The sequence below is a fragment of the Hippocampus bargibanti genome, linkage group LG03 (assembly GCF_051943395.1).
Source record: "Hippocampus bargibanti isolate YZ-2025 linkage group LG03, ASM5194339v1, whole genome shotgun sequence".
NCBI classification, from domain to species: Eukaryota; Metazoa; Chordata; class Actinopteri; order Syngnathiformes; family Syngnathidae; genus Hippocampus; species Hippocampus bargibanti.
In genome coordinates this window covers 30,970,940-30,986,708 of record NC_142736.1, presented here as the reverse complement: position 1 = coordinate 30,986,708, position 15,769 = coordinate 30,970,940, and the positions used below count along the sequence as shown (strand labels likewise).

Here is a 15,769-nt window from a genome sequence, read left to right as displayed (position 1 = left end):
AACGGATCATTCCTCAAGATGGTGAAAGAAGAAGGTTACGTTCCTCATCAAGTGTTTAATGCTGAGGACACCGGCCACTCCATTCCATCAAGCCATCAACAACCATCACAAAGGTCAATAAAACGGCTTTATTATACAGTACAGTTTATTTCTTTAATTATAATACCATAGCACATTTATTATACATAAAATAAGGTATATTTTGTGTAGTTTTAAGGCTTAGAAAATTAGAAAGTGGAAAATTATGTTTTATGGGGACCTCGGAACGGATTATTCTTATTTTAATGGTTTCCGATGGGAAATTAATTTTTGGGATACACACTTTTCGCCTTGCACACTCTGGAAACCAATTAAGTAAGTTCGTAAGCCAAGGTATCACTGTCTATGGTTGAAATTATAGCCAAGCCATTTGTTGGACAATCAAGTCAGACAAAACATATGCATTGCCGTGCGTTGGAAATTACAAAAAAAATACCAAGTCCGCCAAAAGGGGAATATACCAATGCCATCATCACTAAACATAAACATTAAGTGTTTACATTCACACCTATAGTAAAAAACGTTGGAATTTTCCATGGCATGCTTTCGCAATTAGGAAAGGAAGAACCTGTTGAAAATACGGAGCTGAGATTCAAACTCCTACTAACTGAATTGTGCGGCAAATGTACTATCTACAAAGGTTGTATAAATTGCCAAAACCACTTGAGTATTTGTGTTTTTTTGGATGTACCTATACAGAGACTATGATTTTAAATAGGTTGGTTCTGACATAGGATTTGAAGGTGGAAAAAGAATCAGTATTACGGATGTTGGGGGGGGAAACGATTTCCAGACTTCAGGGGCAGAGCGGCTGAAAGCCCTGTACCCCCTACAGGCAGGGGGCACACAGAAGTGGAGGGAGGATGAGGATTTTAGCTCTACGGATATTTGGTTTAATGGCAGTCAGTCAGTCACGGATTTCACCACTGACAAATGTTTAAAGTTTTGCGGGGATAGTTTTGCCATTTGCAAATTGAACAGTTTAGAAATAACTGCTTTCGTTATTTATTATTTATTATGATGGGAATGGAAGATAAAGCATTACTTTGAAGTTCTATTTGTGATGTAATGTCGAGATGCCCATTTCATGGTAAGATCAGAGTCAGAATAATCTCTATTGCCAAGTATGTAGTACACACAAGGAATTTGTTTCCGGTAGAACACGCTGCACTAGTATCATCATCAAAAAATTGCAAAGAGGGACTACACAGTTCAATTTAGGCTAAGATCAGAGCATTGTCATCAAACGGTTAGCATAGACCATTTTATAATAATAATAATAATAATAATAATAATAATAATAATAATTATTATTATTATTATTATTATTATTATTATTATACATGTAATTCATAAGCGCGTTTCAAAACTCTCAACGTCACTTTACAGGATAAAGTTTTTCTGTGGGTGAGCAGCGGCAGCCACACGCGCCAGCATTTACTCAACCCGGAAGTAACTCAGACAGAAAGCTAGCGATTTAGCTAATAGATAGCTCATAGATAGCTAGCTAGCCAGCTAGATAGCTAACATATAGCTGGCTAAATAGCTAGCTAATAGACAGCCATTGAACCAGTAAGGTAGCTAATAGACAGCTAATAGATAGCTAGCCAGCCAGCTGGTCAGCTGGCTAGCTAGATAGCCAGCCAGGTAGCCATCTATGTTACTGAGCGAGTTGCTTGTTCTGTAGCCACAAAGGTATTAATACAGAGGGTTGTGTCAGGAAGGCCATCCGGCATAAAAGCTTGGCCAAAACAAACATGCATATCAAACCTCTAAAGATGGAGGACACGAATTTGCTGTGGTGACCCCTTGAAGGGAAAAGCCGAAAGGAAAAGAAGAAGTTTTTTTGGATGGACCTATGAAATGTAACCTTCTTCCTTCACCATCTTGAGGCATGATCCCTTGTAGGTGCTTTCTCTGTCATAATTTTATCTAGTTCCTCATCAAATGTGTTCTGTTTAGTTGGGTTTAGCTTTTTGCATCAAGTGTACAGATGGCTTGTGCGGGTTGTTTGTGGAGCCTGATTGATAGGATATTTTAACCTTGCAGTCTACACTCTGTCTTTGAACTATCAAACTCTCTCACTGTCGTCTGCCTGTCTCTTTAATGTTTAAACCACCTCCCCTCACTGTTGCGTTCTTGACCAATTACGCGGCTTTAACCGAAGACTGGGGGCGGAGAATAGAGGATAAAAACAGTCGGCTGCCATTTTCTTTTAGGAGAACGGGCTCGAACGACACATCACTCTTTGAGGCAGCTCCGTGTATGAAAAAAGTTCATATGCCAAGATAAAATTTTTATAAATGTATTTTGCTTTTCTACTTTCAACAATCAACAAATCAACAAAACTGCAGCAGTCCCTTTTTTTTTTAAAGGGTGCGACTTGGTATTTGGTTTTGTAGAGTCAACAAGTGTGATAGCCGAAAATTAGCTGCTGCTGGGGACCGCATGACCAAAAGGGGCTTTGAAAAGACATTTTATGACATCCCGGAGGGAAGATAGAGCAGGGTGACCCTGACATGTCACTTCTAAAGAGGATGTTTTGGCCTTGCTGGACATTTTGCACTTCTTTCTCCTCATCTTCTTCTTGCGGTGACATTTATATGTTAGCAGATGACTCATTTGCTGAACTTTAGGCTGTTTTTAATGTGAATCAACACAACAAGAGGCAGCTAAAGCGATATTGTGGAAATGATGGAAGGTCCTTTGCTTCCTTCCTTCCTTACTTACTTACTTACTTACTTACTTACTTACTTACTTACTTCCTTACTTACTTATTTACTTAACCTTCCCACTTACTTAACCTTCCTACCATATACAAATATGACAAAAGTAAAAGTTGAAAGTAGTCCTCCAAGTAACTGGTGTAAGAGTACATATTCAGTAATAATAAAAAACTCCATTACTCAGTAACTTGTGAATACATTCAAATTAGATATTTTTTTTTTTTAAATCAAGGCTATGATTGTCAAATAGATGCCATTAACAAGCTAATAAAAGATTGCCCAACACTTTCACTTTTAAAAGAATGATATGTGTAATTATATGTATTTTTTCGCTGACTTAGATGAGATGTTTTTTTTTTTTTCAAAGCGCATGAAGATAAACATCGATTAAATGAAATGTAAATTTCTCCACTGCGAGACTAATAAAGGCAAATCCAATCCAATCCAATCCAAATGTGAAGCCGGGGACATTCTGCTTCTCCTGACTGCGAGATGTGCGCTTCAATGAGTCACTTGGAAAAAGCGTGGGTGAATCTCATGTCTCATAATTGCAACATTTCCAGCTCATCGCTCCTTAATGCTTCAACCTTAAAATGGCGCCATATTAAGGGGTTTCTCAATTTCAAGCACTCACAATGACAGGTTGTGCCAACAGAGGCAGTACCCTCCACCCCAACCCCACAACTCTCTCTGACTGCATCATCAGATCAGCATTGATGTTTCCAACCTTCCAAAACAGGAGAGACTCTTGTGGAAGTTTAATTTCAGTGCCTTTTCCTTCTCTCTGAAGGACGAATTTTGTATGGGGACCTCGCTGAGGCTGAATCTGCACAACGGCAGTGTTTGAAATAATGTCTACCCGGAGGCCCGGGGCGTCCAACTTTTACGTCGGGCGTATAACTTCCAAAACGTCTCGGTCCGGGTGGCCGACAACTTCTTCAAGATAAAATAGATTATTTTTCAAATCAAAGGTTAGTTTTATTCAATAAAGCAAAAGCTACAAGCAAATCACGACAAGCCACATGGACTACTCTTTCAAAGCGCCTTTCAAAACTTTCAAGTACACTTTACAGTCACGGTATAGATAGAACATTCGTTTGGCAATTTGCGGAGTATGCAAATTGCCAAACGAACGTTCGTTTGTAAATTTGCATACTCGGCACGGCACCCAATCAGAAGCCTGTTTCGTGCTTCGGACTATACCGTGACTGTAAAGTGTACTTGAGAGTTCTGAAAGGTGCGTAGAAGAGCAGTCCGTGTAGCTTTTAGCAGACAATGCAACGCAAACATTGCATTGTGCACCATGACGACAAACGACAACTGGAGAAAAATTTTCAGCAAGGCATCAGAATCAGAATCAGAATCAGAATCAGAATATCCCCGCAATGGGGAAATTTGCATATTTATCATAATCTAAGCAAGGGAGCATTTGTGGGAGGTACTTCCTTAATTAAAAAAAAAATCATTTATACTTCGCAACAATGTTTGTTTTCTGCGATTAGTCATCTTATTGTGTTTCAAGTTGTGAAAACTTTATGGCCCGGCATCTTTTCAGAGTTGTCTGCCCTGGTGTCCGCTAACTTTTGTCATGAGTTTCAGACAGTGACAACAGTAAAAAAAAAATGAAGCCCATAATAAAAATGCAAACATCGAATTGATATTTTTCGCACGGCCGTCGCGTTGAACCAAATGAGACGACGCGACCGGTGGCTTTTTGCTAACGTTTGTTGCTAATGTCAGCGGCATCAGTCAAGCAAACTTTGGAGTCTCCGTCTTCAGTTGATGCTTTGAACATGTCAGGATGTTATCTTGTTAGCGAGACGCTCTCCTCTAGCTCTATCTTTAGCCTCGCCTGGTATTTTTCCGCTTATCATGACTCACCAAGCAACGCACACTGGGAATTATTAATGCTTCTACCAAAATAGCAATAACGGCGGCAGTAACCTGTGGTGCCAAGAGGGCGAGGTGAGCAGAAATGATGTCTCCCCCCGCCCCCACCCCGTGTTACCGATCCCCTTTTCCGCCCACTTGCTACCCCCAAACTCCAAATTAAACATCAACCGTTTCTCAAGTTTCCTTTTTATTTAATTTGATTCCCCCAACCGCTGCTGGGAACAGTCGAAATCAGTATCATGGATGTGCCTGACTAGCATCCAAGCTCATTTATGGCCTGTGACATCATCAGACCCGTCGAGGCATTCAAATCCTGGTTGGCCATTCTTTGGTAATAAGCAGAGTGGAGGTGGCCATAACGAAGCTGCTTCCAGCCTGGGTAATGAAAGGTCCGGCATCTGATGCCGAGGGCAGCGGGGCGAGCACGGAGGCCATTAGAGGGTTAGCGGCAAAAGGCTTTTCGACTACAAAAACAAGACTTGTCTTCACGATTATTGAACCTCGATAAAATAAGTAACATAGCATAGTTTTAAGATGATTGATACCTTGGCTTACGAACGTAATTGGTTCCCATAGAGAGTGTTTAAGGTGAAACGTGTGTATCCCAAAAAATAATTTCCCATAGGAAACCATTAAAATGAGAATAATCCGTTCCCAGGTTGCCATAAAACATAATTTTCTACTTTCCAATTTTCTTAGCCTCAAAACTACACAAAATATACCTTATTTCATGTATAAGAAATGTGCTATGGTATTATAATTAAATAAACTGTACTGTATATTAAAGTCATTTTATTTACCTTTGTGATGGTCATTGATGGCTTGATGAAATGGAGTGGCCGGTTTCATCAGCATTAAACATTTGATGAGGAACGTAACCTTCTTTCGCCATCGTGAGGAATGATCCCTTGTAGGTGCTTTCTAGGTGATAATTTTACCTAGTTCATCATCAATTGTGTTCTGTTTAGCTAGGTTGATAGCTTTTTGCATCATGTTTACAGATGGCTTGTGCGGGTTATTTGTGGAGCCTGATTGATGGGAATTTTAACCTTGCAGTCTACACTGCCTTAGAACTATCAAAGTTGAAATCCATTTTGTCACTCTTTCTCGGTCGTCTGCCTGTCTCTTTGATGTTTAAACCACCTCCCCTCACTGCTGCGTTCTTGACCAATCACGTGTCTTTAACCGAAGACTGGGGGCGGGGAATAGAGGATTTCTCTGTCTGTAACCCCCACCCCCTCAAAATGCTGTGTTCTTAAAAATATGACAGCACAAAGAAACAATAATTTAATCTTAAGCATTTTCTGCACCATATTTGTTGTATGAAACAGTTCTAGATGAAAGAGGGGATGATCAAAGCATCCTTTTCACCAGTGGATAAGGAACATAATGGTGGAATGTGTATGTCTGCTATAAACTAAATGTTGAAAGCAAACACGGAGATCTATTGATCTATTTTCAAAATATATTTTAACAATCTGATTTAATTTAAATAATAAACGTCACGAACAGGGTTCGAACCTGTGCGGGGAAACCCCATTGGATTTCGAGTCCAACGCCTTAACCTCTCGGCCACCGTGACGTTACAGGTTGGCTGGTAGTCGAGTGGTTCCCACGCCGACTTCACAGTGCAGAGGTCATGAGTTCAAATCCAGCTCCGACCTCCCTGTGTGGAGTTTGCATGTTCTCCCCGGGCCCGCGTGGGTTTTCTTCGGGTGCTCCTGTTTCCTCCCACATTCCCAAAAAACATGCATAAAACATATATAGACAGTCCCCTACTTATGAACATTCGAGATTTTAAGCGGCTTTCAAAACTCTCAAGGTCACTTTACTATGTCTCTGTGGGTGAGCAGCGGCAGCCACATGCGCCGGCGTTCACTCAACCCGGAACTAAGTCAAATAGATAGAAGCTAGCTAACACATAGCTAATAGATAACTAGCCAGACAGCCAGCTAGATAGCCGGACAGCTAGTGGATAGCTAGTGAGATAGCCACCCAGCTAGCCAGATAGCTAATAGATAGCAAATAGCTAGGTAGCATATGAGCAAAATTGATCACAATAGCAGTTTAAAGCAAGAAAAAAAAATACAAATGAAATAGCTGAGATAGCCAGCCAGCTAATGGATAGCTAGCTAGATAGCTTACAATAGAAATGGGCGGGGGAATGTGCGTGCAATTTTATAATAATAATAATACATTCCATTTATAAGCACCTTTCAAAACTTTTAAGGTGACTTTACAGTCACTGTTAGATGTTTTTCTGCGGGTGAGCAGCGGCAGCCACACGCGCCAGCGTTCACTCAACCCTGAAATAACTCAAATAGAAAGACAGCTAGCTAATACATAGCAAATAGATAGCTAGCCAGATAGTCAGACAGCTAATGGATAGCGAGCTAGTGAGATAGCTAGTGGGATAGCCGCCTAGCTAGCCAGATAGCTAATAGATAGCAAATAGCTAGCTAGGTAGCATTGGAGCAAGGGAAGAGAATCTTGGAATGTTGCATATGTAGTCCTAAAACTCAATATTCTGTGGGCACTGCAATTCGAGTGACAATGACAAAAACCCTGGCACTGGAGTGGACACATTTATGGACATGTGTGGCAGTGAATGAGTTGAATGAGACGCTAACGCCATTTTGGCGGTAAGCAGCTGTGTTGACTTTCACTGACCACACCCAAGCCTGATTACCTCCAGACCTGTTCAATCAACGATTCCCCTGTTTGACAAAATGGAAGTCGGACGACAGCAATGTAAAAAAAAAAAGCTACAACCAAATCAATTCAAACCAAAGAAATACAAATAAGCAAAAAAAGGAATTGAGATGAGTTAGCTTTGAAAGACTTCCGCTGTCATTCTCCAACTTTTAGACTCCAGGGGAACCTTGGTGAAAGTCATTATCTACAAATGGAAAAAAAAAAAAAACAAGAGCGTTGGAACTTCTATGGAGCGGCCAACCTCCGGGAATAAGCAACAGATGATAAAGGAGGTGGAAAAAAAAAGTAAGAACCATCTTCACAAATGTTTATTTGCATGCCTTGTGTTTGTGTTGCTCATGGAGCTGCAGTTTGACATGGTGACACTGAAACGAATGTATCGAAATGACCACCATTTTCCTCTCCCCGAAATCAGCTTTGAATGCAAACTATTTGAAGGACAACAGACGCTTCCGGACGAGTTGTATCCATAATTTGTAAAATCATTTCAAATGACTTCTACTGAGCGTATTTTACAAAGATTCCACGGCATATAGCTATATTTTACGTTTTAAGACTCGCGCTGAATATTTATGAAGTCTTGTTTTCGAGTTGATGACGATTCGTGACGTGACGTCACGGAGGGAACACGCCTGAGCGAGAAAGTGACACACAAAGCATTTTGGGTACTTTTTTTCGTCTGAAAACATCGTGTTGAACTCGAAATTAGAAGGAAAATATAAATAACGCGATGGTGAATTGTTGTGTGTTGCACCAAGACTACTATTTGATAGTAGTTGACACACATTCCTAGCAGACAAATCAGCCCATTTCCAATGGAGCTTAGGCGCCATCTTGTGCATTTTCTGGGACGCTACATTGCATTCCAGACACCTCAAAATGACACAGGACTTCTTTAATCGATTGCAAACATTTATGCTTTCCTCTTCAGAACTATTTGAATCATATTCATAACTGGATGAGTAACAAGAAAGCATCTTCTCCGAATCTGAAGCCATTTGTTTTGATTCTCGAGCAAGGCAAGACGTCCTGGCGTAACGTCACGAACAAGGGGGCGGGACCTTCTGAAACTCTGCATCTCCGAGGTCATTTTGAAGTAGTTTTGGGACACTAACTCATTTTTATTGTTTTTTTTCATTTGACTAAAAATATCAGCCTGCGTGTTTTGGGTATTTTAGATGCTATAAAATATTTTTCTGATGTCAGTTAGGAAACAAAAAAATGATGTTGGTTGTCCTTTAAACACTTGATGATGAACATAGCCTTCTTCTTTCACTATCTTGAGGAATGATCCCTTGTAGGTGCTTTCTCTACGATAATTTTACCTTGTTCCTCATCAATTGTGTTCTGTTTAGCTGAGTTGATAGCTTTTTGCATCAAGTGTACAGATGGCTTGTGCGGGTTATTTGTGGAGCCTGATTGATGTGCTATTTTAACCTTCCAGTCTACACTCTGCTTTTGAAATATCATAGTTGAAACAAGTCCAAATTTGACTTTTTTCTATCCATTTTCTCACCATTTCATTTTAGTTTTTTTTCACTTTTGTTTTTTTGTTTCAAGCTCTGTCGTCTCTCCCTCTCGTGTGTGTGTTTTTTCACTCTCTCTCTGTCGTCTGCCTGTCTCTTTAATGTTTAACCCCCCCCCCCCCCCCCACTGCTGCTTTTTTTTACCGATCAAGTGGGCATTAACCGAAGACGCCATTTTGTTTTTGGGAGAACTGCCTCACTCTCTTTCTGTCTGTAACCCCCACCCGCTCACTGCTGCGTTCTTGGCCAATCACGTGGCTTTAACTGAAGACTGAGGGCGGGGAATAGAGTACAAAACAGTCGGCTACCATTTTCTTGTTAGGAGAACGGGCTCATTCGCGGACACATCACTCATTGTGGCAGCTACGTGTATATCCCGAAAAATAGTTTGTACGCCAAGGTAAAATTTTCATAAATGTAACGTTCGTAAACTGAAAAGTTCGTAAGCCAAGGGGTTCGTGAACCGAGGTATCACTGTATTGAAAACAATGCGGCAGGGTGACAAGCGGCGCCTGAAAATTAGCAGCGTGAAATTCCACTTTCCGAAACGTCCAACTTCAAAGCTGATGTGAAATGAGCGCAGCTCCCCAAATAATATATTTAAAAATGTTCTTCCATCTCATGTCACTGCGCCAACACAATCAAATGATTCTTTATGTGTGATATTATATCTCATTGGGCTGACGATACGACACGGATTTTCGTTTGACTTCTCAAAGGAGACAAAAATAGGCCAATTGACTTGATTTCATCTGTGAGCGGCATGATGGGATGCGTGGATGGGTGCCGTAATACCCTTGCCTGCGTTAATCTGGCTTTACGCTCGTTGTGTTTTCTGTAGATCAACTCAATTCCAGATTAAAATCATCTTTCATTTGCAGTCCTAGTTATCAACATGATTTACGTTCATAATCAACTCTGTTTTTTGGTTCCCAAGATGATTGTCCAGCCATGAGAATTTCGTTCGTTCGTTCGTTCGTTCATTCGTTCATTCATTCATCGCTAGCAATGACTTGATCGAGCAAAATAACTGCTTCATTGTGTTTGTTTTTGTAGCGGGGCTAATGCTAGTTACACATTTTTATGTTTGTGGCAATGCTACAATGTCCGTGATTTGTTTGTTTATTTGTCTGTTTGTCCGTTTGTCTGTTTGTTTCCTGACGTGACGTCACGTCTGGAACGCCCCTGACCGAGAAAGCGACACACAATGCATTTTGGGTACTTTGTTTGGTATGAAAACTTCATGTTGATGACAAAATTAGAAGGAAAAAACATAACGCGATGGTGAATCGTTGTGTGTTGCACCAAGACTACTATTTGATACTAGTTGTAAATTTCCCCATTGTCGGACGAATAAAGGGTTTGTGATTCTCATTCTGATTCTGATAGTTGACACAAATTCCCTAGCAGACAAATCAGCCCATTTCCAACGGAGCTTCGGCGCCATCTTGTGCATTTTCTGGGCGCTACATTGGAGTCCAGATGCCTCAAAATGAGACTTCTTTAATCGATTGCAAACATGTATGCTTTCCTCTTCAGAACTATTTGAATCATATACATAACTGGATGAGTAACAACAAAGCATCTTCTCCGAATCTGAAACCATTGTTTTGATTCCCCCCGAGATCCAAATGAGGATACAGCGGCCTGGAAAATGGATGGATGAGGTTTTTGATCAGTGGAAGAAAAACAGCCATCACAAGTTATCACTCTTATAACCAAGCAGCTGTTCCTCATCACCTCTTCACGAATTGACCTACAACCGTATCGGCGACGTATCGAGTACAAGCAGGAGATAAAAGTGTCATTTTATCTGCGCGATGTGACCTACATTTCCCGAAAACAATACGTTGATTTTCATTTGAGCAGAGCCGCTTAACCTCGTTGCCGCTGATAGTCAAACACACAACTCGCTTATTCTCTCAATCTGAGCGGCTTTTGACCAACAAGATGTGAACAGGGTGAGAGGGTTTCGCCTCCTCTTGCAATCAATTCAAGAGATTTTCATCCACAAATGTCCTTAAAAGCCACACAAGCTGAAATTACTCCTGCTAAAATGTGCTTAGAAAAGTCATTCTGCCCACAATTGGTAAGAGTCTCTTGAGTTTAATCTTTTATTAAGTGGTATAGTCGCCTTACAGGTCACATGTCGATGGGTCCAAACCGGGGTCCGGTTTCCCTCACGCATTCCCGCAAAATTTCCAACTTGCCTGTAGGTGTGAATGTAAGTGTGAATCATTGCTATTATTTGTGCTGTGCAATCGGCTGGGACCAGTTCAGGGTGTATCTCGCCCAAAATTAGTTAGATGAGGCTCCAGCCCATGTGTGGCCCAAGTGAGGATAAGTGGTGAAGAAAACGGACTGGTCCAATGTGACTCAATTAAAATAATGACAAACAAGACACGACTTTGTCTGTCTGTAGGTTATTGAAATTTCCCACATTTGCGCTGTCCTGTGAAAATCACAGATGTTATATTTAGTTATTTTCCATTATTGTGGTGTCCATGTTTTGGCAAAAGAAAAGATAGCTAGCTAGATAGATAGCTACTTAGCTAGATAGATGAATATGTAGTTACTTAGCTAGATAAATGGATGATAGATTGCTACCTAGCTAGCTGGATATTTTGGATAGATTGCTACCTAGCTAGCTGGATATTTTGGATAGATTGCTACCTAGCTAGCTGGAAGGATGGATAGATAGCTAGATGGATAGATAGCTACCGAGCTAACTGGATAGTTGGATAGATAGCTACCGAGCTAACTGGATACATGGATAGATAGCTACCGAGCTTTCTGGATAGATGGATAGATAGCTACCTAGCTAAATGGATAGATGGATAGATAGCTACCTAGCTAGATGGATAGATGGATAGATAGCTACCTAGCTAGCTGGATAGATGGATAGATAGCTACCTAGCTAGATGGATAGATAGCTACCTAGCCAGATGGATAGATGGATAGATAGCTACCTAGCTAACTGGATAGATGGATAGATAGATAGATGGATAGATGGTTACATGGATAGATAGCTACCTAGCTAGATGGATAGATAGCTACCTAGCCAGTTGGATAGATGGATAGATAGCTACCTAGCCAGTTGGATAGATGGATAGATAGCTACCTAGCCAGCTGGATAGATGGATAGATAGCTACCTAGCCAGTTGGATAGATGGATAGATAGCTACCTAGCCAGCTGGATATATGGATAGATACCTACCCAGCTAGCTGCATACATAGCTACCAAGCTAGCTAGCTGGATGGATAGATAGCTGCCTAGCTAGAGGGATGGATAGCTACCTAGTTGGAGGGATAGATAGCTACCTAGCTAGAGGGAAACATAGCTACCTAGCTAGAGGGGTAGATAGTTACCTAGCTAGAGGGGTAGATAACTACCTCGCTAGAGGGTGGGATAGCTGCTTCGCTAGAGGGGTAGATAGCTACCTAGCTAGAGTGTGTGTGATGAGTGACGTAGTGGTTAGCTGGTTTGCGTGTCAGGCTCACAGTGCAGAGCTGCAAAGTTCGATTCAGACTCAGGCCTTCCTGTCTGGAGTTTTCATGTTCTCCCCATGCCTGTGTGGCTTTTCTCCGGGTACTTTGGTTTCCTCCCACATTGTAGAAACATGCATGGCAGATGATTATAAATTGTCCCGAAATGTGAGAGCGGGTGGTTGTTGGCCTATGCGTGCCCTGCGATTTGCTGCCCACCGGTTCAGGGTGTCCCCATTTGTATACTACCCAAAGACAGTTGGGATGGGTTGCAGTACCCTTCACTTGTGAGGATAAAGACAATACAACAATATAATGAGTGCATTTTTTTGGGACAAATATTCATCTGCTGACATACTTTGATATTTTTATTCTTCAAGTGCCCTTATCTGTGGACACCTCTTCCATATCAACAAGATAAAAAGAAGATAAACAAGCAGTGTGGGAGGAGGAGGACATGAAAATGCCAAAGAACTGAACTGGAATGACAAATAGGAACACGCAAACATCCAAATGGACCCGATTCGCGCTCCAGATAACCTTTAGCAAAACATTTGTGGGTCGCTTCATCTTGAAATGGAAGATGGATGTTGCTTTTTTTGGGCCTTGATTTGAGCATAAAACGACGCGAATTAACCTCGGTCCGAAATGAAAAAACATTCATGTGCTCATTTTTCAATTCAGCCTTTTCAGAAAAGAAGAGTGTTTGTATTATTATTAAAAATACAGTAAAGTCTCGTTATATCGATATCGGATATATCGATAGTCCCGGTTATATCGATACTATTTCTATGCACGCACGGAGAAAATTACATGCAAACAGGGTTGGATATATCGATAGTCCCGGTTATATCGATATTTTTTCGGACTCCCTTGAATATCGATATAACGAGACTTTACTGTAGTAATAATCGGAATTCTGAATCGGTATTTCAGCTTTTCCCTGCCTTTTCATGACATGAAAATTTTGCTAACTGAATTTTCATGCAATTGAAATAAAACAATAAAAATATGCTAAGATTAAATTGTGGAAATAAAAAAAAAAACGTAATTTTAATACCATAGCACATTAATTATACATAAAATAACGTATATTTCGTGTAGTTTTAAGGATTGGAAAATTAGAAAGTAGAAAATTGTCATGATCTGGTTGGCGACCAACAGGTGGCGCTGTCGGCCCCGCCTGCACCTGCACAGGTGCTGGTCGTCCCGATCAGTGGCGGACTGCCACGTTCGGATTGGCGACCATCGGGTAGCGACGTCAGCCCTGCTTGCAGCCTCGCAGGTGCTGGTCGTTTTAATCAGTGACACTTAAAAGGACTCCCGGCACAACCATCCGGTGTCGGCTCATTGTTTGTTGCATGCTTTGTCTGCAATCGCGTGCATTGTATGCTGTGCATGTGTTTGTTTAACCCTGGCGGACTTTTACACTTGGTTTTCTTTTGATACTTTTTTTCTGTTCAGATCATTTTGATGTTTTACATTTTGTTCTTGCTAACCTTTATTTTAATACAATTTGTCAAACAACCTCCTGCTCCCTCCTGCCTGCTTTTTGGGATCCGCACCCGCCATCACCACCTTGCAAAACGTGACAAATTATGTTTTATGGGGACCTGTGAATGGATTATTCTCATTTTAATGACTAAAAATATCACCCTGCGTGTTTTGGGTTTTTTAGATGCTATAAAACGTTTTTCTGATGTCAGTTGGGAAACAAAGAAATGGTGTCGGTTGTCCTTTAAATTGTGAAAATGTACACTATCCAATTTTAAATGTTCACAATGTCTAAAAATGATTTAAGGTAATCGATTGAAGTTGATTGTTCGTCAATACTTGCTATTTAAAAAGAACATTGACAAAAATAAACAGAACAGTTCTGTTCTCTTAACGCCGCTGAATATGTCAGCAAAAGCAAACGTAAGCGAGCCCGCGGGGAGTCAGCGCTCCTACGCCCGTCTAAGGCCGAGCGAATTAGTCAGGTGGGACGGCTCACAGCCAGCGAGGCGGGCGTTAGCAAGCGCCGCTCGCCCTCTATTCATCACGCTGTGATCTGCCTTGACATGATGCTACAGAACCCTCGTGGACCAGCTGCCGTGTCGCCACGAGAAGGACACTTCACGGGAAACCATTAAGCTTCCCTATCTACCGGATGCATTTTGGACTTAGTTTAGAGAGCACTTCGTTGCAACATGCTAGTTGCTAACAGTCATACAGGAGGGAGACATATGTGTGCTAATTGCAAACGGATATAATAATAATAATAATAATAATAATAAATACATTTCATTCATAAGTGCCTTTCGAAAACTCTCAAGGTCACTTTTCAGTCACAGGAGAAGTTTTTCTGTGGGCGAGCAGCGGTAGCCACACACGTCAGCGTTCAATTTGAAATGAAAAGACAAGCAAGCAAGCATTTTACGTTTTAAGACTCACGCTGAATATTCCGGAAGGCTTGTTTCTGAGTTGGTGACTGGTCCGTACGTGACGTCACTGAAGTAACGCCCCTGACCGAAAAAAATGACACATTGTAGCAGTCCTTCCATCACGTCAATGCATTTGGCTGTACTTGGCTGGTCTGAAAACTTCGTTTAGCACCAAAAAAGAGGCAGAAGAGGGAGACAAAGCTCCATGTAAGGAATTAATCAGCCTGTGGAAACGGGCTGATAAATTCCGCACAGGAGCTTTGTTGCCATTTTCTGCCTCGTTTTGTGCTACATATCCCGCCCCCCAGATACCTCAATGGAATAAATGCTTTAATCAATTGCAAACCTGTATGCTTTCCTCTTCAGAACTAATTGAATCATATTCATAATTGGACGAGTAACAAGAAAGCATCTTCTCCAAATCTGAAGCCATTGTTTTGATTCTCCAGCAAGGCAAGACGTCTTGGAGTGACGCCACGAACAAGGGGGCGGGAACTTCTGAAACTGGCCTCTTCCGGGTTCATTTTTTTTGTGCAGATTTTGGATACTTAAAGTCATTTTTATTGGTGTTTTGCATTTGACTAAAAATATCATACTGCGTGTTTTGGGTATTTTAGATGCTATAAAACGTTTTTTTCTGATGTCAGTTAAGAAACAAAAAAGTGTTGTCGGTTGTCCTTTTAAGGGTTATAAAATTAGAAAGTAGAAAATTATGTTTTATGGGGACTTGGGAACGGATTGTTCTCATTTTAATGGTTTCCTATGGTAAATTAATATTTGGGATACACACTTTTCGCATCAGCACACTCTGTCTGGGAACCATTTAAGTTCGTAAGCCAATGTATCACTGTATAAGCCTTCTTCCCTCGTCGAGCGAATGTCATCATCACAATCCAACCGATCATCTCTTTATTGCATCTGTTCGTGTTCAAGCAGCTCTCTTTAAAAATTTCCTCGCGAG

At 41.0% G+C, this 15,769-nt stretch overlaps 1 non-coding gene across 1 annotated transcript; it reads right to left on the bottom strand.

Annotated features, from left to right (window-relative positions):
• Positions 1-6,158: 6,158 nt before the first annotated feature.
• trnas-cga (transfer RNA serine (anticodon CGA)) lies at positions 6,159-6,240 on the bottom strand. Its single transcript has one exon. It is a non-coding gene; the product is annotated as a tRNA-Ser (tRNA).
• Positions 6,241-15,769: the final 9,529 nt, after the last annotated feature.